This window comes from Callithrix jacchus, chromosome 19 (assembly GCF_049354715.1).
Source record: "Callithrix jacchus isolate 240 chromosome 19, calJac240_pri, whole genome shotgun sequence".
In the NCBI taxonomy this organism is placed as follows: domain Eukaryota; kingdom Metazoa; phylum Chordata; class Mammalia; order Primates; family Cebidae; genus Callithrix; species Callithrix jacchus.
In genome coordinates this window covers 5,856,416-5,879,107 of record NC_133520.1, presented here as the reverse complement: position 1 = coordinate 5,879,107, position 22,692 = coordinate 5,856,416, and the positions used below count along the sequence as shown (strand labels likewise).

Sequence of the window (22,692 nt, the reverse complement as noted above, 5' to 3'; positions counted from 1 at the left end):
ACACCCAAGACTGTTTGCTTAGAATCATCCAGTTGAGCAAGAAATTAAAAAAGAATATATATAATATATATATATGGATAATATATAAAATCTTGTTCAATCATCCACTTGAGCAAGAAAGTAAAAAAGAATATATATGTATATATATACCCACATATGTATATTCATATATTCATTAATATATATATGTGGGTGTATATATACGTATATATTTTAAAATTTATATATAGTGTGTATATATATAAAAAGAATATATATAGTGCGTATATACATATATATTCTTTTTTAATTATATATATATATATATATATAGTCACTCAGCAATAGTATGGGATCCAGAGACAGAAGATGGAGTTGAAACCTGGTTTAATCATTACTGGCTATGTGGCCTTAGGCAAGTAACCCTGATTTTCAATTTTCTTATCTTTAATAGGGATTATTACCTACCTGTGTCAGAGACTGCGAAATACACTCCAGTAGCCATTCTGCTTTTCTTCTTTTCAGAAATAAAATTTCTAGTCCTGTCTGAAGTTTAAGCTAGCCCGTGACTACCCAAGTGCAACTGTATTTTCCAGGTAGATGCTGGTAGATTGGGCTTAATAAGTTTGGGCCATTGAGATGTGAAAGGAAGAGATGTGGGCAACTTTTTGGGTCATCTTATTAAAGAAAAAGCCATTTGTCCTGGATGTCCTCTTTTCTTTCTTTGGCTGGGAAATGACGAGAATTAAAGCAGCAGCCTTGGAGCCAGAGATGGAGGCCAAATGATGAAGACGGCAGAACTGACTGGCTTGTCTGGGTTCGCTGGAGCAGAGTCTCTCCCCACCCTAGGTTATCCACTTACTCTTGCACTGTTATGTGAGAGAGAAATAAATTTCTATCTTATTTAAGCCCTTGGGTTTTTTTTGTATTTATTTGTTACAGCTGATTAGCCTATCTAGTGGCCTAAACAAAACACTACCTTAAAGAGTTGCGAATACTAGAGATTATAAATTGCCCAGTTTAACAGGTGGCACATTAAACATCACTCTATCAGTGTTATCTACCATTTGTTAAATATTTACTTTCCATCACTGTGGGTGTGGTGCAATGCCAAATGTAATGATCATCAAAATAGTCTCTATTATCAGCATTTACACATTTGTTTCCTAAAATTCCATCATATCAGCTCTTCTTACCAGGCTTTAATAGACCCCATGTGTTCAGGTTCCCTTAATTTCCTTTTTGCTTCCTTTGTTCCTTTTTATTCCTTTGTGATACAAGAAAGCATGGTAGCATCACCACATTTTATAGGAATGGGGAGATCAAGTTGAAGGTTAAGTGGCTTGTGTAAGGAGTGAAAGAGACAAGGCTTTCAAGTGTAGCTTAGAAAACAGGAGTTTGCTATTTTTATGGGAAAAAATAATGTCTAATTTAGCAGACTCTCTGAATTAAACTTTTTATGCTTGATTGTACACTTAAGTATTAAATCTTTCAAGTATTATCTGTATCAGTACTGACTGATCTGCCTTTAGTTATATAATAGATAGCTGATCCAGCCTTTCCTTTTAGAAAATCCTTGATGTATTAGACCGTTAGAATAAATTCTAACATTTGGTGTTCATTAGTGTTGTAACCAAAACAAAAACATTTTAATGGTTAATCCCAGAGTATTTTGAAGTTATTATAATTTTGCTGGAAAGGTATTTAAGCTTTAGTATCAATTACAAATAGGCCATGATCCAATTTTCAAAGCTGTTTCTAAGTGAGACACTGAGTTTTTCTGAATGCAAAAAAATGCATTATGCAGCATTGTGCCGTGTGACAAGGAAACAGAATGGAACAATTACAATGAGATTTGTATTGATATCTGTACTTCTGTGTGAGTAGTATAAGATACTGTGAAGCAAAGTGAGGTTTGGAGTAACCCCCCAGCGTCTTCAACAATTGCTTCAATTTAGTTGTAGACCATGAAGAGGTATTTTCAATATAAAAAAGGATAGAAATTGCTGGGCAACAATTAAAACTTCAAATTCAACAGTTAGGGTTTAGCCAATTTACTTTAATAAAATGGAATGCTTTAACTTTTTGACTCTAAATTTCAGGAAAATTGCTAATTGTCATTTATTAAAGTAAAATGACTTTTTGTTATGTGGTGTTAAAAAGGTCAAATCTCCACTTAACATACTAGGTTGGTGCAAACGTAATTGTGTTTTTTGCCATTGCTAGATTGGCAGTGCTAAAGAGTTTAGAAAAAATGATTTTTCTTCTAAAGAATATTTAAATTAATTTGCTTTGCTCTTGGTAAATGCTGAAGAAGGACACAGTGAAGTATTGTAAGTGCTTTCAAAATGGGTTCTTCAGTTCATTTGTCACCCTAAAGCAAAAAAAGGAGTGGAAGACAATAATTAGATGGATAGTAAATATAATCTAATGATTTATATGTTGTTTTGACATTTAACCGTAGATACAGTTGCTTTAAAGGACTCTTAAAAAAACTTAGCATATTTTTTATTCAAAGTTGTTTTGACTTAGGTGCTTTTTCCATGTAAGAGACAAAAGTTTCACAAATATTAGATCTGTTTCAGCAGGTGCTTTGGAAACACTGTGTAGATTTGCAATGCAGTTTACATTAGCACAATAAGTATTTCTTAATCCTGTGCTTGATGAGTGTCTGCATATTTGAACAATATGTTTAGGTCATTTTGAATTATTTTTATTATGATTGTGAACTGATTTGTTTACGTGTAGGTATTGTGTGTTTTGGCTCTATCTGTACTTCAGCAAGACAGTTTAATTAATATCACCTCTATCACAAGACAATTTACTTTTTCCCCCCTCTATGATAACTTTTTGGGTAGAAATTTGTTTGGGAGTTTAATTTTTGGAAATATTTTAATCACTTGACATACTTTAATATTCAAAATAATTCACAGTGAATCTGGATTTTTTAGCAACTAGTTAATGTCCTTGGCAAACATTTTTGTTTTGATGAAGTTCATTTTATCAGTTGTTCTTGCAAGGCTTGTGCTTTTTGTATGCTAAAAAAATCTTTGACCAGCTTAAGGTCTTGAAGGTTTCTTTCTAGATTTTCTTCTGGAAATTTGATAGTTTTCATCTTTTTCATTTATGTCTATATGGATTATAGAATCCATTTTGAGTTAATTTTTATGTATGTTGACTATGGATTTCATCTGTGTTTTGAAAATGTTTGTACAGAAAGACAACTTTAGGGACAGTGTGGAGGTTCCAATGAAAAGTGTGAAAAGACAGGGAATATGAGTTGATAATGACTAGAATTAGGATAGCAGTTCTGCATATCAAAACAGCAGGGAAGAGGAGAGTTTGATGGCATTTTAGAGACAGAATGCATTGGATGGGGAGAGAGCATGGAGGTGGAAGTAAAGATGAGTCTAAGGCTTATGGTTTCCCCAGAAGTGGAATACAGGACAAAGGGAGTTTTCTTATTCTCCACTGTGTTGGATGGAGCTCTGGTTTCAAACTCGTGAGTTTCTGTGATAGCAGGACTTTCAGTCCTTGTCCACATGTGTACATGTTGAGGAAGAGGCAGATTCTTAGTGAAAACATGTTTTCTTTAATTCACTGTAACTAACTTTTTATGTTATTACAAAGTTTCCATTGTGTTAATTTTTGTAGCTCCTCAACAGTATTTATACAGTGAAACTATTATATCTACTATATAAAATAATGATTAAAAAAAGCCACTAAAGTGGTTTCTGCTATATTTCCCTCCAAGTTTCCAATACAACTTGACCACTAATGAGGATGTTCTGTCAGTCTTTGTCTAGGTATGCAGACATCTCATCCTGTTCTTTCCACAGAGGTAAAATTGTATTATCCTTACTCATTCTGATGCTCATGTTATCCCAGGCATGGCCGGTGGAAATGACATACATTAAGCTAACTATTGTGTCCTTTTGACATGTCTTATAGTTATTTGAGAACTTTCTTAAATTCTGTTATAATGAGATATTCTAGGTGCATCTTATACTTTCCCTGGTCTAGCGCCTTACTCAGCCATTTCACTCCAGGGTCCTGGTTATTTTTAGTGGAAAATGATATTTAGAAACAAAGATGTGAATACTAGATGTGCTCATTGCTATGAAGACATCATTTCTTTTAGGTTTTGTGAGTGGACAGAGCTTATATTTACACATATAAAAATGTGTATGTGCATATGCACACAGGAATGTAGATAATACACATGCGATTTTTTAGAGCAAATCATCTTTATAAATAACAATAAGTTTACACCTATACCTCAAGTTCCAATCCAGTCCAATAGATTATTTATTTTCTGGCCTTTTCCCTTTCCATGGTTGCAATTCCCTCCTCTTGCAGTGGAAACCTGGCTTATTTACTTATTTGCTCCATTTATTTGTATATAACGACTCTCCTGCCTGCACCTGGCCCCAAATTCTTGCTCCAAGACACACCAACTCCCATCCCCAAAAGTCTTGTACAACCCAGGCAGAAGGGAAAAGGATGAAAGGGAAGGGAGAAGGAGGAAATTTCTCCCAAGAATTTTTTTCATTAGCCCCATGGTTAACAAAATAGAAGAAGGGAAAGCGCTATGTAGAATTTTAAACTTGCGAATAGTCAGTTTTGTCCGTCTTTCTCTTTTTTAATGGTTATGAAAATATAGCTTCTTAGTACTTTTTATGGCTTTTGTTATTTTTTTCTTTTTCTCCCCCGGTTTCTGTGAACCTATTGTTCTTTTACATTTTAATTTTTAGTACACCTGAGATTTATTTGGAGAATATTTTAGGATATAATTATATTTTATTTTTCTGAATGGATAACTAGTTATTCCAACATTATTTTGACTAATTTATCCTTTCTCCACTGAGTTGAAATACCATCTCCATTGTATCCTGTTCTCTGTTGTTCTGTTACTATACTCTTCTGTTCCACTTATCTGTTTGTTTTTAAATTGCATGCGTGATAGTGAGACAGTGTAGTGTTTATTGCCTAGAGTGATTGTGAGCATTAAACGAGGATGCACATAAAATGGTCAATGTGGTGGTACGTCGTGTAGTATAAAATGGTCAGTGTGGTGGCAGGTCGTGTAGTATAAAATGGTCAGTGGTGGCAGGTCGTGTAGTATAAAATGGTCAGTGTGGCAGGTCGTGTAGTATAAAATGGTCAGTGTGGTGGCAGGTCGTGTAGTATAAAATGGTCAGTGTGGTGGCAGGTCGTGTAGTATAAAATGGTCAATGTGGTGGTACGTCGTGTAGTATAAAATGGTCAGTGTGGCAGGTCGTGTAGTATAAAATGGTCAGTGTGGTGGCAGGTCGTGTAGTATAAAATGGTCAATGTGGCAGGTCGTGTAGTATAAAATGGTCAGTGTGGCAGGTCGTGTAGTATAAAATGGTCAATGTGGCAGGTCGTGTAGTATAAAATGGTCAGTGTGGCAGGTCGTGTAGTATAAAATGGTCAATGTGGCAGGTCGTGTAGTATAAAATGGTCAGTGTGGCAGGTCGTGTAGTATAAAATGGTCAATGTGGCAGGTCGTGTAGTATAAAATGGTCAGTGTGGTGGCAGGTCGTGTAGTATAAAATGGTCAATGTGGCAGGTCGTGTAGTATAAAATGGTCAGTGTGGCAGGTCGTGTAGTATAAAATGGTCAGTGTGGTGGCAGGTCGTGTAGTATAAAATGGTGAGTGTGGCAGGTCGTGTAGTATAAAATGGTCAGTGTGGCAGGTCGTGTAGTATAAAATGGTCAGTGTGGCAGGTCGTGTAGTATAAAATGGTCAGTGTGGCAGGTCGTGTAGTATAAAATGGTCAGTGTGGTGGCAGGTCGTGTAGTATAAAATGGTCAGTGTGGCAGGTCGTGTAGTATAAAATGGTCAGTGTGGCAGGTCGTGTAGTATAAAATGGTCAGTGTGGTGGCAGGTCGTGTAGAATAAAATGGTGAGTGTGGCAGGTCGTGTAGTATAAAATGGTCAGTGTGGCAGGTCGTGTAGTATAAAATGGTCAGTGTGGCAGGTCGTGTAGTATAAAATGGTCAGTGTGGTGGCAGGTCGTGTAGTATAAAATGGTCAGTGTGGTGGCAGGTCGTGTAGTATAAAATGGTCAGTGTGGCAGGTCGTGTAGTATAAAATGGTCAGTGTGGCAGGTCGTGTAGTATAAAATGGTCAGTGTGGCAGGTCGTGTAGTATAAAATGGTCAGTGTGGCAGGTCGTGTAGTATAAAATGGTCAGTGTGGCAGGTCGTGTAGTATAAAATGGTCAGTGTGGTGGCAGGTCGTGTAGTATAAAATGGTCAGTGTGGTGGCAGGTCGTGTAGTATAAAATGGTCAGTGTGGCAGGTCGTGTAGTATAAAATGGTCAGTGTGGCAGGTCGTGTAGTATAAAATGGTCAGTGTGGCAGGTCGTGTAGTATAAAATGGTCAGTGTGGCAGGTCGTGTAGTATAAAATGGTCAGTGTGGCAGGTCGTGTAGTATAAAATGGTCAGTGTGGTGGCAGGTCGTGTAGTATAAAATGGTCAGTGTGGTGGCAGGTCGTGTAGTATAAAATGGTCAGTGTGGCAGGTCGTGTAGTATAAAATGGTCAGTGTGGCAGGTCGTGTAGTATAAAATGGTCAGTGTGGCAGGTCGTGTAGTATAAAAGGGTCAGTGTGGTGGCAGGTCGTGTAGTATAAAATGGTCAGTGTGGTGGCAGGTCGTGTAGTATAAAATGGTCAGTGTGGCAGGTCGTGTAGTATAAAATGGTCAGTGTGGTGGCAGGTCGTGTAGTATAAAATGGTCAGTGTGGTGGCAGGTCGTGTAGTATAAAATGGTCAGTGTGGCAGGTCGTGTAGTATAAAATGGTCAGTGTGGTGGCAGGTCGTGTAGTATAAAATGGTCAGTGTGGCAGGTCGTGTAGTATAAAATGGTCAGTGTGGCAGGTCGTGTAGTATAAAATGGTCAGTGTGGCAGGTCGTGTAGTATAAAATGGTCAGTGTGGTGGCAGGTCGTGTAGTATAAAATGGTCAGTGTGGCAGGTCGTGTAGTATAAAATGGTCAGTGTGGCAGGTCGTGTAGTATAAAATGGTCAGTGTGGTGGCAGGTCGTGTAGTATAAAATGGTCAGTGTGGCAGGTCGTGTAGTATAAAATGGTCAGTGTGGTGGCAGGTCGTGTAGTATAAAATGGTCAGTGTGGCAGGTCGTGTAGTATAAAATGGTCAGTGTGGCAGGTCGTGTAGTATAAAATGGTCAGTGTGGCAGGTCGTGTAGTATAAAATGGTCAGTGTGGTGGCAGGTCGTGTAGTATAAAATGGTCAGTGTGGCAGGTCGTGTAGTATAAAATGGTCAGTGTGGCAGGTCGTGTAGTATAAAATGGTCAGTGTGGTGGCAGGTCGTGTAGTATAAAATGGTCAGTGTGGCAGGTCGTGTAGTATAAAATGGTCAGTGTGGTGGCAGGTCTTGTAGTATAAAATGATGAGTGTGGTGGCAGGTCGTGTAGTATAAAATGGTCAGTGTGGTGGCAGGTCGTGTAGTATAAAATGGTCAGTGTGGTGGCAGGTCGTGTAGTATAAAATGGTCAGTGTGGTGGCAGGTCGTGTAGTATAAAATGGTCAGTGTGGTGGCAGGTCGTGTAGTATAAAATGGTCAGTGTGGTGGCAGGTCGTGTAGTATAAAATGGTCAGTGTGGTGGCAGGTCGTGTAGTATAAAATGGTCAGTGTGGTGGCAGGTCGTGTAGTATAAATGGTCAGTGTGGCAGGTCGTGTAGTATAAAATGGTCAGTGTGGCAGGTCGTGTAGTATAAAATGGTCAGTGTGGTGGCAGGTCATGTAGTATAAAATGGTCAGTGTGGCAGGTCGTGTAGTATAAAATGGTCAGTGTGGCAGGTCGTGTAGTATAAAATGGTCAGTGTGGTGGCAGGTCATGTAGTATAAAATGGTGAGTGTGGTGGCAGGTCGTGTAGTATAAAATGGTCAGTGTGGTGGCAGGTCGTGTAGTATAAAATGGTGAGTGTGGTGGCAGGTCGTGTAGTATAAAATGGTCAGTGTGGCAGGTCGTGTAGTATAAAATGGTCAGTGTGGCAGGTCGTGTAGTATAAAATGGTCAGTGTGGTGGCAGGTCGTGTAGTATAAAATGGTCAGTGTGGCAGGTCGTGTAGTATAAAATGGTCAGTGTGGCAGGTCATGTAGTATAAAATGGTCAGTGTGGCAGGTCGTGTAGTATAAAATGGTCAGTGTGGTGGCAGGTCGTGTAGTATAAAATGGTCAGTGTGGTGGCAGTTGTGTAGTATAAAATGGTCAGTGTGGTGGCAGGTCGTGTAGTATAAAATGGTCAGTGTGGCAGGTCATGTAGTATAAAATGGTCAGTGTGGCAGGTCGTGTAGTATAAAATGGTCAGTGTGGTGGCAGGTCGTGTAGTATAAAATGGTCAGTGTGGTGGCAGTTGTGTAGTATAAAATGGTCAGTGTGGCAGGTCGTGTAGTTTAAAATGGTCAGTGTGGTGGCAGGTCGTGTAGTATAAAATGGTCAGTGTGGTGGCAGGTCGTGTAGTATAAAATGGTCAGTGTGGTGGCAGGTCGTGTAGTATAAAATGGTCAGTGTGGCAGGTCGTGTAGTATAAAATGGTCAGTGTGGTGGCAGGTCGTGTAGTATAAAATGGTCAGTGTGGTGGCAGTTGTGTAGTATAAAATGGTCAGTGTGGCAGGTCGTGTAGTATAAAATGGTCAGTGTGGTGGCAGGTCGTGTAGTATAAAATGGTCAGTGTGGTGGCAGGTCGTGTAGTATAAAATGGTCAGTGTGGTGGCAGGTCGTGTAGTATAAAATGGTCAGTGTGGCAGGTCGTGTAGTATAAAATGGTCAGTGTGGTGGCAGGTCGTGTAGTATAAAATGGTCAGTGTGGTGGCAGGTCGTGTAGTATAAAATGGTGAGTGTGGTGGCAGGTCGTGTAGTATAAAATGGTCAGTGTGGCAGGTCGTGTAGTATAAAATGGTCAGTGTGGTGGCAGGTCGTGTAGTATAAAATGGTCAGTGTGGTGTCAGTTGTGTAGTATAAAATGGTCAGTGTGGCAGGTCATGTAGTATAAAATGGTCAGTGTGGTGGCAGGTCGTGTAGTATAAAATGGTCAGTGTGGTGGCAGTTGTGTAGTATAAAATGGTCAGTGTGGCAGGTCGTGTAGTATAAAATGGTCAGTGTGGTGGCAGGTCGTGTAGTATAAAATGGTCAGTGTGGTGGCAGGTCGTGTAGTATAAAATGGTCAGTGTGGTGGCAGTTGTGTAGTATAAAATGGTCAGTGTGGCAGGTCATGTAGTATAAAATGGTCAGTGTGGCAGGTCGTGTAGTATAAAATGGTCAGTGTGGTGGCAGGTCGTGTAGTATAAAATGGTCAGTGTGGTGGCAGGTCATGTAGTATAAAATGGTCAGTGTGGCAGGTCGTGTAGTATAAAATGGTCAGTGTGGTGGCAGGTCGTGTAGTATAAAATGGTCAGTGTGGTGGCAGTTGTGTAGTATAAAATGGTCAGTGTGGCAGGTCGTGTAGTATAAAATGGTCAGTGTGGTGGCAGGTCGTGTAGTATAAAATGGTCAGTGTGGTGGCAGGTCGTGTAGTATAAAATGGTCAGTGTGGTGGCAGGTTGTGTAGTATAAAATGGTCAGTGTGGCAGGTCGTGTAGTATAAAATGGTCAGTGTGGTGGCAGGTCGTGTAGTATAAAATGGTCAGTGTGGTGGCAGTTGTGTAGTATAAAATCGTCAGTGTGGCAGGTCGTGTAGTATAAAATGGTCAGTGTGGTGGCAGGTCGTGTAGTATAAAATGGTCAGTGTGGTGGCAGGTCGTGTAGTATAAAATGGTCAGTGTGGTGGCAGTTGTGTAGTATAAAATGGTCAGTGTGGCAGGTCATGTAGTATAAAATGGTCAGTGTGGCAGGTCGTGTAGTATAAAATGGTCAGTGTGGCAGGTCGTGTAGTATAAAATGGTCAGTGTGGTGGCAGGTCATGTAGTATAAAATGGTCAGTGTGGTGGCAGGTCGTGTAGTATAAAATGGTCAGTGTGGTGGCAGGTCGTGTAGTATAAAATGGTCAGTGTGGCAGGTCGTGTAGTATAAAATGGTCAGTGTGGTGGCAGGTCGTGTAGTATAAAATGGTCAGTGGTGGCAGGTCGTGTAGTATAAAATGGTCAGTGTGGTGGCAGGTCGTGTAGTATAAAATGGTCAGTGTGGTGGCAGGTCGTGTAGTATAAAATGGTCAGTGTGGTGGCAGGTCGTGTAGTATAAAATGGTCAGTGTGGTGGCAGGTCGTGTAGTATAAAATGGTCAGTGTGGCAGGTCGTGTAGTATAAAATGGTCAGTGTGGTGGCAGGTCGTGTAGTATAAAATGGTCAGTGTGGTGGCAGGTCGTGTAGTATAAAATGGTCAATGTGGCAGGTCGTGTAGTATAAAATGGTCAGTGTGGCAGGTCGTGTAGTATAAAATGGTCAGTGTGGTGGCAGGTCGTGTAGTATAAAATGGTCAGTGTGGTGGCAGGTCGTGTAGTATAAAATGGTCAGTGTGGTGGCAGGTCGTGTATTATAAAATGGTCAGTGTGGCAGGTCGTGTAGTATAAAATGGTCAGTGTGGCAGGTCGTGTAGTATAAAATGGTCAGTGTGGTGGCAGGTCATGTAGTATAAAATGGTGAGTGTGGTGGCAGGTCGTGTAGTATAAAATGGTCAGTGTGGTGGCAGGTCGTGTAGTATAAAATGGTGAGTGTGGTGGCAGGTCGTGTAGTATAAAATGGTCAGTGTGGCAGGTCGTGTAGTATAAAATGGTCAGTGTGGCAGGTCGTGTAGTATAAAATGGTGAGTGTGGTGGCAGGTCGTGTAGTATAAAATGGTCAGTGTGGCAGGTCGTGTAGTATAAAATGGTCAGTGTGGTGGCAGGTCGTGTAGTATAAAATGGTCAGTGTGGTGGCAGGTCGTGTAGTATAAAATGGTCAGTGTGGTGGCAGGTCGTGTAGTATAAAATGGTCAGTGTGGTGGCAGGTCGTGTAGTATAAAATGGTCAGTGTGGTGGCAGGTCGTGTAGTATAAAATGGTCAGTGTGGTGGCAGGTCGTGTAGTATAAAATGGTCAGTGTGGTGGCAGGTCGTGTAGTATAAAATGGTCAATGTGGCAGGTCGTGTAGTATAAAATGGTCAGTGTGGTGGCAGGTCGTGTAGTATAAAATGGTCAGTGTGGCAGGTCGTGTAGTATAAAATGGTCAGTGTGGTGGCAGGTCGTGTAGTATAAAATGGTCAGTGTGGCAGGTCGTGTAGTATAAAATGGTCAATGTGGCAGGTCGTGTAGTATAAAATGGTCAGTGTTGCAGGTCGTGTAGTATAAAATGGTCAGTGTGGTGGCAGGTCATGTAGTATAAAATGGTCAGTGTGGTGGCAGGTCGTGTAGTATAAAATGGTCAGTGTGGCAGGTCGTGTAGTATAAAATGGTCAGTGTGGCAGGTCGTGTAGTATAAAATGGTCAGTGTGGCAGGTCGTGTAGTATAAAATGGTCAGTGTGGCAGGTCGTGTAGTATAAAATGGTCAGTGTGGTGGCAGGTCGTGTAGTATAAAATGGTCAGTGTGGCAGGTCGTGTAGTATAAAATGGTCAGTGTGGCAGGTCGTGTAGTATAAAATGGTCAGTGTGGTGGCAGGTCGTGTAGTATAAAATGGTCAGTGTGGCAGGTCGTGTAGTATAAAATGGTCAGTGTGGTGGCAGGTCATGTAGTATAAAATGGTCAGTGTGGTGGCAGGTCGTGTAGTATAAAATGGTCAGTGTGGTGGCAGGTCGTGTAGTATAAAATGGTCAGTGTGGTGGCAGGTCGTGTAGTATAAAATGGTCAGTGTGGCAGGTCGTGTAGTATAAAATGGTCAGTGTGGTGGCAGGTCGTGTAGTATAAAATGGTCAGTGTGGTGGCAGTTCGTGTAGTATAAAATGGTCAGTGTGGCAGGTCGTGTAGTATAAAATGGTCAGTGTGGCAGGTCGTGTAGTATAAAATGGTCAGTGTGGTGGCAGGTCGTGTAGTATAAAATGGTCAGTGTGGTGGCAGTTCGTGTAGTATAAAATGGTCAGTGTGGCAGGTCGTGTAGTATAAAATGGTCAGTGTGGTGGCAGGTCGTGTAGTATAAAATGGTCAGTGTGGTGGCAGTTCGTGTAGTATAAAATGGTCAGTGTGGCAGGTCGTGTAGTATAAAATGGTCAGTGTGGCAGGTCGTGTAGTATAAAATGGTCAGTGTGGTGGCAGGTCGTGTAGTATAAAATGGTCAGTGTGGCAGGTCGTGTAGTATAAAATGGTCAGTGTGGTGGCAGGTCGTGTAGTATAAAATGGTCAGTGTGGTGGCAGTTCGTGTAGTATAAAATGGTCAGTGTGGCAGGTCGTGTAGTATAAAATGGTCAGTGTGGTGGCAGGTCGTGTAGTATAAAATGGTCAGTGTGGTGGCAGGTCGTGTAGTATAAAATGGTCAGTGTGGTGGCAGGTCGTGTAGTATAAAATGGTCAGTGTGGCAGGTCGTGTAGTATAAAATGGTCAGTGTGGCAGGTCGTGTAGTATAAAATGGTCAGTGTGGCAGGTCGTGTAGTATAAAATGGTCAGTGTGGCAGGTCGTGTAGTATAAAATGGTCAGTGTGGCAGGTCGTGTAGTATAAAATGGTCAGTGTGGCAGGTCGTGTAGTATAAAATGGTCAGTGTGGTGGCAGGTCGTGTAGTATAAAATGGTCAGTGTGGTGGCAGTTCGTGTAGTATAAAATGGTCAGTGTGGCAGGTCGTGTAGTATAAAATGGTCAGTGTGGTGGCAGGTCGTGTAGTATAAAATGGTCAGTGTGGTGGCAGGTCGTGTAGTATAAAATGGTCAGTGTGGCAGGTCGTGTAGTATAAAATGGTCAGTGTGGCAGGTCGTGTAGTATAAAATGGTCAGTGTGGCAGGTCGTGTAGTATAAAATGGTCAGTGTGGCAGGTCGTGTAGTATAAAAGGGTCAGTGTGGCAGGTCGTGTAGTATAAAATGGTCAGTGTGGCAGGTCGTGTAGTATAAAATGGTCAGTGTGGCAGGTCGTGTAGTATAAAATGGTCAGTGTGGCAGGTCGTGTAGTATAAAATGGTCAGTGTGGCAGGTCGTGTAGTATAAAATGGTCAGTGTGGCAGGTCGTGTAGTATAAAATGGTCAGTGTGGCAGGTCGTGTAGTATAAAATGGTCAGTGTGGCAGGTCGTGTAGTATAAAATGGTCAGTGTGGCAGGTCGTGTAGTATAAAATGGTCAGTGTGGCAGGTCGTGTAGTATAAAATGGTCAGTGTGGCAGGTCGTGTAGTATAAAATGGTCAGTGTGGCAGGTCGTGTAGTATAAAATGGTCAGTGTGGCAGGTCGTGTAGTATAAAATGGTCAGTGTGGCAGGTCGTGTAGTATAAAATGGTCAGTGTGGCAGGTCGTGTAGTATAAAATGGTCAGTGTGGCAGGTCGTGTAGTATAAAATGGTCAGTGTGGTGGCAGTTCGTGTAGTATAAAATGGTCAGTGTGGCAGGTCGTGTAGTATAAAATGGTCAGTGTGGCAGGTCGTGTAGTATAAAATGGTCAGTGTGGCAGGTCGTGTAGTATAAAATGGTCAGTGTGGCAGGTCGTGTAGTATAAAATGGTCAGTGTGGTGGCAGGTCGTGTAGTATAAAATGGTCAGTGTGGCAGGTCGTGTAGTATAAAATGGTCAGTGTGGCAGGTCGTGTAGTATAAAATGGTCAGTGTGGCAGGTCGTGTAGTATAAAATGGTCAGTGTGGCAGGTCGTGTAGTATAAAATGGTCAACACGCATTCGCAACTATTAGCATCTCAGGGTAAAAGGAATCAACTTTACAAACAATAGGAGAGTAAATTACAAAAAAGTAAAAATTATAATAAGTAGTGGCTTTTTAAATAAAAAACGTATAGGATATTTAATTGTTATTCTCTGCATATGGAGTTGGCAAAAGTTTATATGCTTTATATACAGATAAATTATGTTTTAAAATGTGTTCAATATTAGATAAAGTTAAGCTGTTTAGACTTACGGATGCTCTAGATTGCAAGCTCTTTGAGGGCAGAGACTACGTCTTATTTCATTTAACACATACTTTTTTAGCACCTCACCGTGCCAGGGTTTGAACATAGAATAGGATATAATATCTACTATGAGCAGCTCACAGACTGGGGAAACACACATATAAACAAATAAATACAAACAACATGCAAGGGGTAATATATGTATACCAGTGTACTTAGTTGTCTTCCATTAATGTGGAAATATTTATATCAGAGCTCTACACATTCACCGAGGCCTTTTTCTAAATATAGGGATGGGATGAGAACACTTAAATAGTGTTTTTATGCTGACTTCCCATGAACTACGTCCCAAAGTGCTTGTTGGTACCTCACCAAATCCTTGTATAATATTAACCACGAAGAAGGCAAAAATTCACATTTTTGGAGTGCATCTTTTTGTATATTTTCTGCCTTTGATATGTATTCCATCTGTAGTCCTCAACAGTGAATGTGTCTATACTGCATATTAATAAAATGATGGTCATTGCAGCACCAATATTCTAGTGTTACTTTCTCTAAATGCTTCTTTCAGTTCTTTGACTGCCATCAGGTAATGAATTTGTATTTTTATGAGATCAGATTAGTGCATTTTTAATCCAAGCATCTGTTTTCTATTTGTTCCACACCTGTGACAAGATTATTTCAACCATTCACTTATAAAAGAGAAACACACTGTCAAGGGGCAGCCCCACTCTGAAGCATTCATTATATTTTTTGCACAGGTAACCACGTGAAAAATACCAATTACTGAAAATCTGAGAAGAGCGAAGTTACTTCTAAACCTAGTATTAGTACAAAAAAAAAAAAAAAAAAAGGCTGTCTAAATGAAAACCACACTGAGGTGCAATAGACCAAATCTGTATAACATAAACCTTTCAAGATCAATATAGCTAAAAAAAAAGGTATCCATGATTTGGGACGGCAGCTTTAACAGAACAGTATTGTAAAACAGAACGAAAACAAAACAGCTGGCAACCAGTCTGACAAACATGTACCTTAGCAGGAGGCTGTGGAATCTGAAGTACTTTAGTGAGTATTAGCAAATAGTAGTGGACTGTTACAGGCCGTATTTCTGTGTATACTTTTGAAAATATTCTAATGTACATGCACATTAAATATTTTGACAAGTGAAATTATGAAATTTCTAAAAATTAAAAACCCAAATAAAGGTACCATTTCAGTTGGAATGAAGATCATAACAGTTTTGGATCTCAATCTAAGTGTAATTTAGATTCTGGTACGTATCTAGTAAGAAATACAATTTATTCTAGTGTCGCCTTCTTATCAGCAAGTTGTCTTCAGAAGGAACACAAACAGGAGAGGTCTAGAGGTGCCTTTTAGAATGTTAGAAAGTCAGGATGTATAGTGGATATGGCTAATAAGGACCGAGAGACTAGCTTTGTTTAAATCCTAACTCTGTCACTTTTTAGGCTACTGAACAGTATTCTAAACATTTCTCCGGCTCAGTTTCTTAAGCTGTAAAATGTTAGGCCCCATAAGGTTTCTGTGAAATTTAAGTTAGTTACATAAAAAATGCTTAGCATGTTATCAGCACATGAGAAACCCTTAATAAACGCTGGCAGTAAAGTTCAACGTAAGTAGAGTTTTTTCCTTGTGCATTTTCCCTCCATTTCTCTCTCCTGCTAACCCTGTTAATTATGATTATTATTGTTTTTGCCTTTCTCTTTAGTTTTTTAACCATTCTATTTTTTTTGTTGTTTCACGAACTCTGTTGTTCTCTCTTTTTTAAACCCTCTGTTTTCTCCACTTTACCCCATGTTTTTATTCTTTTAAAATGTTCTGTCTTCCAACTCCTATTCTTTTTTTCCACTGTATTTTAATTTTTAAAAATTTTAGATTTGGGGGTACATGTGGTTTGTTACGTAGGTAAACGTGTAACGAGGGTTTGTTGTATATATTATTTCATCACTCAAATATTAATCCTAGTGTCCAATAGTGATCTTTTCTGCCCCTCTGTCTTTCCGTACCCTCCCCCATCAAGTAGATCCCAGTGTCTGTTGTTTCCTTCTTGGTGTTCATAAGTTCTTATCATTTAGCTCCCTCTTATAAGTGAGAGTATGCAATATTTGTTTTTTTTGTTCCTGTGTTTGCTAAGGATAATGGCCTCCAGCTCCATCCATGTAACCTCAAAAGACATGAGCTCATTCTTTTTTATGGCTGTATAGTATTACATGAGGTATATGTACCACTTTTTCTTTATCCAATCTGTCACTGATGGACATTTAGGTTGATTCCATGTCTCTGCTATTGTGAATAGTGCCGACTCCTATTCTTTTATCTGACAGGCCCAATGGCCACTCTTTATTTCATGTGCCTATATCTCTGTATTTCTGCCACAGGGGCTCTTAACCTGAGATCTCTAATGTCCTTCAGAAGACCTACTAATTTCTGAAATGATACAAAATTTTATGACTATGCATTTTCATTTATTTATTTATTTTGAGACAGAGTTTCCACTCTTGTCTGGGCTGGAGTGCAATGGTGCAATCTCAGCTCACTGCAACCTCTGCCTCCCAGGTTCAAGCGATTCTTCTGCCTCAGTCTTCCAAGTGCTAGGTTCACAGGCATGTGCCACCACACCTGGCTAATTTTCTATTTTTAGTAGAGATGGAGTTCTACTAAACTCCATGCCTTGTGATCCAAGCACATTGGGAGGTGGAGGTGAGTGCAATACCTGAGGCCTCCCGAAGTGCTTACCTCACAAGGCATGAGCCACCATGCCCGGCCAAATGTGTGTTTTGAGAAGGAGAGGTTCCATAGTTCTTTACAGGGTTCCAGAGGATTTCACTAATTCTATGAGTTTAAGAACCACTGCTTGATAGGAGGTAGCAAACCTTCCCTCCCAGCTGATTTGCTGAGCCTCTTTGCCATTTACCTTATTGGTATTAGGGAACTTTTCTATACAAGAAAAAGTGTTACTCAGCATATACACTGGATTTGTATGATAATATTAGATTACGGTGTTATGTTTTAATATTTATAAGCAACAACTTTGTTTTTAAAACTTTTTTTGTATTGTGCATTCCCTGAAAGTTCTTTTTCCCAGTTTCAGATATTCATTAACAAATGGCTAGCTCAATTTAAAACAAGGTAAATATTTCTCGTTTCAATTTTTTCCCATTTCTATGTGAAATACCCATGGAACCAAAGCATTCAGTATTTTAGAAGCTAATTATCTAGTAGAAAAATAATGTTTTAAAATTAGTTATAAATTTACTAGAAAAATATTCCAAATTGACAGCATTTGGGTTTTTTTTAAAAGCCTTCTATAACAGAACAGCCATTAGACTTTTAGTATATATTTTTCTAGTTGGCCAAAGAGCCAAAGTTGGTTTTTAAGAAATTATTTAAAACAACTTTTTGGTAGAGACTGGGTTTCACCATGTTGTTGCCCAGGCTGATCTTGCTGCTGCACTCAAATGATCCCCTTACCTTGGCCTCCCCAAGTGCTGGGATTACAGGCATGAGCCACTGTGCCTGGCACCACAGTTGTTTTCTTAACTAAAATCATCATTCACATGAATCATCATGACAGCCTGAAAAACTTAGAACTCTTCTAGGAAAGGAGATAACCCAGGAAGACATTCTTTACACATCTTGTTCATGTTTAAATGTCTAAAGAAGGAAACTATTCCTTTGAAAATAGCACTGCTTTAATCTTTGCACTGATAATTCTGACCTCAAAAATAAAATGCCCATTTTTAAGACCTTGGCTCTACAGGGGAATAATCAAACCAAATGAACAAACAAGAACCTCGTGCATTCCCCTTTCCTTTTTTAAACCACTAGTGATTAACCTTAGGTTAGCATGTAGAGCATAGATAACACAATGCCAAATACATATTTAACAAAAGTGAACTGAGTGCCTAGCATGTGCTGGCCTTTGGGTGTACAGTAGTGAATAATGACTATTTGAGAAAAAAAAATATATTTGTGTATGTATACCAAACGTATTCATATACAAATAGTAGTATGTGCAATGAAGAAGTAAATGGAGTCTGCGGAAACAGCAAATTTTGCTTTAGAATGCCATTAGTTATTTCATAGAAAAAAGCCTTTTATTTAGTCTCTGTTAATTTGTTTTCTGTGTTTTAATAATGAAGTTGGTGGAAGGCCATGATTTTTGGCTGTTCAGAAAAGAACTGCCAGGTTCACATTGGAGGTATCATCCCATCCATTAGGATGGCTATTATGAAAAGGATAAAAAATAGCAAATGCTGGTGAAGATGTGGATAAAAGGGGACCCATAAGTTAGTGCAAATGTAAACTAGTACAGCTACTATGGAGAGCAGTATGGAGTTTCCCGAAAAAACAAAAAACAAAACTACAAATAGATCTACCATACAATCCAGTGATAGTACTACTGAGAATTTATCGAAAGGAAAGGAAATGTTATATCACTGAGACACCTGCACCCCCATATTTATTGCAGCATTGTTCACGATAGCCAAAATAGGGAATCAACCTCGGTGTCCAACAGCAAATGAATGAATAAAGAAAGTGTATTATATATACACCATGGAATACTGTTTGGCCATAAAAAACAGTGAAATCCTGTCATTCACAGCAACATGGATGGAGCTGGAGGACATTATGGTAAGTGAAATAAACCAGGAAGAGTAAGTTAAACACTGCATATTCCCACTCATTTGTGGAAGCTAAAAAAGTTGTTTTCACAGAAGTAAAAAGTAGAACAGAGAATACCAAAGGGAGGGAAGGATAGGGTAACGGGAGGGTTAGGGAAAGGTTTGTTAAGGGATACAAAATCACAGCAAGATAGGGGGAATAAGGTCTAGTGTTCTATATTGCTGCAGGATGATTATAGTTAATAATATATAGTTTCAAATAGCTAGAAGGAGGATATTGAGCATTCTCAACACAGAGGAATGATAAATGTTAGAGATGATGGCTATGCTAACTACCCTCATCTGATTGCTATATATTATATGTATCAAAACATTACTCATCAAAATTTTTGTGCCCAAAACATAAAATTTGCTGTGGAAAGAAAACGCCGTGGCAGGATGTTGGCCACAGACTATAAAGGGGAAAAACTACAAGAGCTTTATTTTTCGTAACTCTGTTTCTTTGATTCGCAGACCTCTTAACAAGGCTGAATCATGGAAGCTGGATGTATTAATTCATTCTCACGCTGCTGTAAAGAACTGCCTGAGACTAGGTAATTTATCAAGAAAAGAGGTTAGTTCTGGATGTCTGCAGGCCACAGCAAGCTTGCAGTCCTGGTGGAAGGCCTTTCTTCACAAGGTGGCAGGAGAGAGAATGAGTGCAAGCAGGTGAAATGCCACATGCTTGTAAAGCCATCAGATCTTGTGAGACTCAGTCTTTATCACGAGGACAGCATGGGGGGAACTGCCCCCATGATCCAGTCACTTCCACTTGGTCCCACCCTTGCAATGTGGGATTATTGCAATTCAAGGTGACATTTGGGTGGGGACACATAGCCAAACCATATCCCTAGGACTGTTGAGTCACTGTTTTGGAGATAGTTCTGAATTCTGGGTACTAAGAAATACCATTTGGACACTGATTTTTTTATTTTAAAGGTGGCGAACTGGTGAGTTTCAGTGTCCTCCTTTCAGTTGGTTAATTGGGAATCCTATAGTTGAGCTTAAATTTTCAGTGTTTTGCTTTTTTTCCATCAAAAATGGCAGATATCATGTCCACCCAGAATACGGTGCTTTGAAACCCAAATGTTAAGGAGGTAAATGGGTATGCCTAACTGCTTGGGATGAACAAGATTTTGGGGAACAGTAGAATGGCTCCTTTAGTGAGCTTTTTTGTCTTGCCTGGGGAAGTGGGATGATAGTTCATTCTGAATCATTTTCAACCTTGTCTAGGGAGCTCTGGGGCTCCTCACAGGAATCTGAGTACTACTAGTGGGAATAAGGTTGCCAAGAAGGACGGGGTTCTCATCCCCACATCCTTTTAACTAGGAAACTTCTACTAGACACAAAGGAAAGCAAAGAACTTTGAAGACAATAAACTAGCTTTTACTTGTCATAGAATCTTCCTGAGTTAGTGTTTGCATACCACCTCTTGAGGGTCCCATCATGTATGACGAGGAGCCACATCAAGACCTTTCACCTGTGCTCTCTTATTCTTTTCTTCTGCCATTCCCTCTGGCCCTCTCCTCACACAAACCTTTTTGTAGATAGGAAAGCAGGGACAAATAACACTTGAGTTCCAGGCCTTGGGAGCCAGTTAAGATCTGTTAGAAAAGAAAGATTTAAACAATATTTGAAAGCCTTGAAAATTATGTTCCTAAATGGAAAACTTATTATCTTCATTAGGAAGAATATATATGTAAGCAACAAACTGAACTAGTTAGAAAGCAGCATATTTTAGCCAATAATGAGTCTCAACCTTTGCAGGGTTAGCACATGGAAATCGTTATTATGTACTAGCAGATACAGCTATGTCACCGTACTTCCTATGTAAGGAACAATTCTTCATTATACCGGCGCTTTCTGATTTTCACGGTTAATCTAATTTGGTTGCTAAATGCTTACATGCTTAATGAAATGAAATTTGAAGAGTTGACTAGCTTAATTTTGCAGTGTGAAGTGCTTCCCTCTTCTTTATTTAAAAATTTTTTTCTTCCCAAATTTTGAAGATAATTTGACCAATTCTAATTTCACATAATTTTAAGAGTACTGTAATTTATAAGCTATAGAGGTATGTGATTTGAATGCTTCCTATCTAATGAGACTGGAATTTTTCTCCAATTATAAGAGTGCCAAGACCATCATTCTCCAGTTTCAAAAACAAAAGAATGCAGCTGCTTGCAAGAGGAGAACTAAACTAACAGAACATTTAATATTTTGAAAAATGTTTCCTGGAGGAAAAGATTCTTCTGTTCAGAAAGATACTAAATTATTTAGCTTGGCAGCCCCAGGGTGTGAATATTTTGAGCTTGTATCACTGTCATTTATTGTTCATCCAGTTCAAATGGAAATATCGGGAACTTGATTTTGACATGTAGTCCTTTATTAGACATATCAACCTTTAGCTGCAAGGGACTACATGTTACTGTGAATTACGTAGCACATTCTACTTTTAGTGGATCAGTGTTTAATTTTCAAAATTCTCAGCAAATAGCAGAGCTGCAGCCAGAAATTCCTGTTTTAAGAGTCTTTCCCACCCAGATGAAACTAATAGTTCCAGGCTGTGTTGCTGTCATTCGTTGCTAATCCAGGTATGGGTGCTTAGTGTTTTCCATTTTCCTTTTCTGAACTTGAAGGCAGCGTTTGTCTTTCCCACAAGAAATTAGTGATAATGTGCCTGAGCAAGTAGGGATAGTTGGTCTTTTCCACATGGAGACAACTAGACTTTCTTTTAGGGCTAGCATAGACAGGAGCTCGATGATAAACATACAGCAGTGGGATACAGGCACATAGGAGGGTATTAAGGAAAAACAAAGTATTAGGCATTTGCCCCTAAATTTTAGAAGTTGGTGTCATGGAAACCAACTGTTCCCTACCATACAATATCCATTGATTGCGCTTGATTTTGGGCAAGAATATTGAATTAAGTGTACAATATGTTTTTATATTTATTATAATTCTTTTTTCTTTTTGAGACAGAGTCTCACTCTGTCACCCAGACTGGAGTGCAGTGGCACAATCTCAGCTCACTGCAATCTCTGCCTCCCAGGTTCAAGCAGTCCTCCTGCATCAGCCTTCCAAGTAACTGGGATTGCAGGCGCGTGCCACCATACCTGGCTAATTTTTGTATTTTAAGTAGAGATGGGGTTTCACCATGTTGGCCAGACTTGTCTTGAATTCCTGACCTCATGTGATCTGCCTGCCTCAGTTTCCCGAAGTGCTGGGATTATCGTGTGAGCCTCCGTGCCAGGCCTATATTAGTAATAGAACTTTCAGAAACATTCAAAATGTTATCACCAGTTAATCATTCTATTCAAATGGATAAGTTAAGACCAGATTGGATTCATTTTGCATTTTAAACGGTCTTAACTGATACTTAAAAACAGCGTAACTTTCAGCTAGTTAGGAGGCTGAGGTGGGAGGATCCCTTAAGCCTGTAGTTTGAGGCCATAGTACACCATCATCATATCTGTAAATCGCTACTGCATTGCAGCTTGGGCAACATAGTGAGACTACATATCTTAAAAAAAATGAAAAAGAGAAAAACTGTGATATAGAATGAAGAATTAAGATTATAGACTTTGGAATTGGACAAAAGCTTAAAGCATTCCCCTTGAAATCTAGCACAAGACAAGGATGCCGTCTCGCAACACTCCTATTTAACATAGTATTAGAAGTTCTGGCCGGGGAATCAGGCAAGAGAAAAAATAAAAGAATATTCAAATAGGAAGAGAGGAAGTCAAACTGTCTCTGTTTGCAGATGACATGATGCTATATCTAGAAAACCCCATCGTCTCAGCCCAAAAACTTCTTAAGCTGATAAGCAACTTCAGCAATGTCTCAAGATACAAAAATCAGTGTGCAAAATTCACAAGCATTTCTACACACCAACAATAGACAGAGAGCCAAATCATGAATGGACTGCCATTCACAATTACTACAGAAGCATAAGATACCTAGGAATACAGCTACCAAAGGAAGTAAAAGACCTCTTCAAGGAGAACTGCCAACCACTGCTCAAGGAACTGAGAGGACACAAA

The 22,692-nt window shown here is 39.6% G+C and overlaps 1 protein-coding gene across 22 annotated transcripts in view; it reads left to right on the top strand.

The window, feature by feature from the left end:
* DISP1 (dispatched RND transporter family member 1) overlaps positions 1-22,692 on the top strand; it is a 174,372-nt gene that overhangs the window by 21,989 nt on the left and 129,691 nt on the right. For 10 of the 22 annotated variants that reach the window (XM_078356458.1, XM_078356453.1, XM_078356447.1 and 7 more), the window contains one exon: positions 434-19,206. The exons of 7 other annotated variants lie outside the window; for them this stretch is intronic. The gene's annotated coding sequence lies outside the window, so the exon portion shown is untranslated. The remainder of the gene's footprint in view (positions 1-433; positions 19,207-22,692) is intronic. 5 more of the 22 variants (XM_078356460.1, XM_078356454.1, XM_078356457.1 and 2 more) reach the window with 2 other exon arrangements.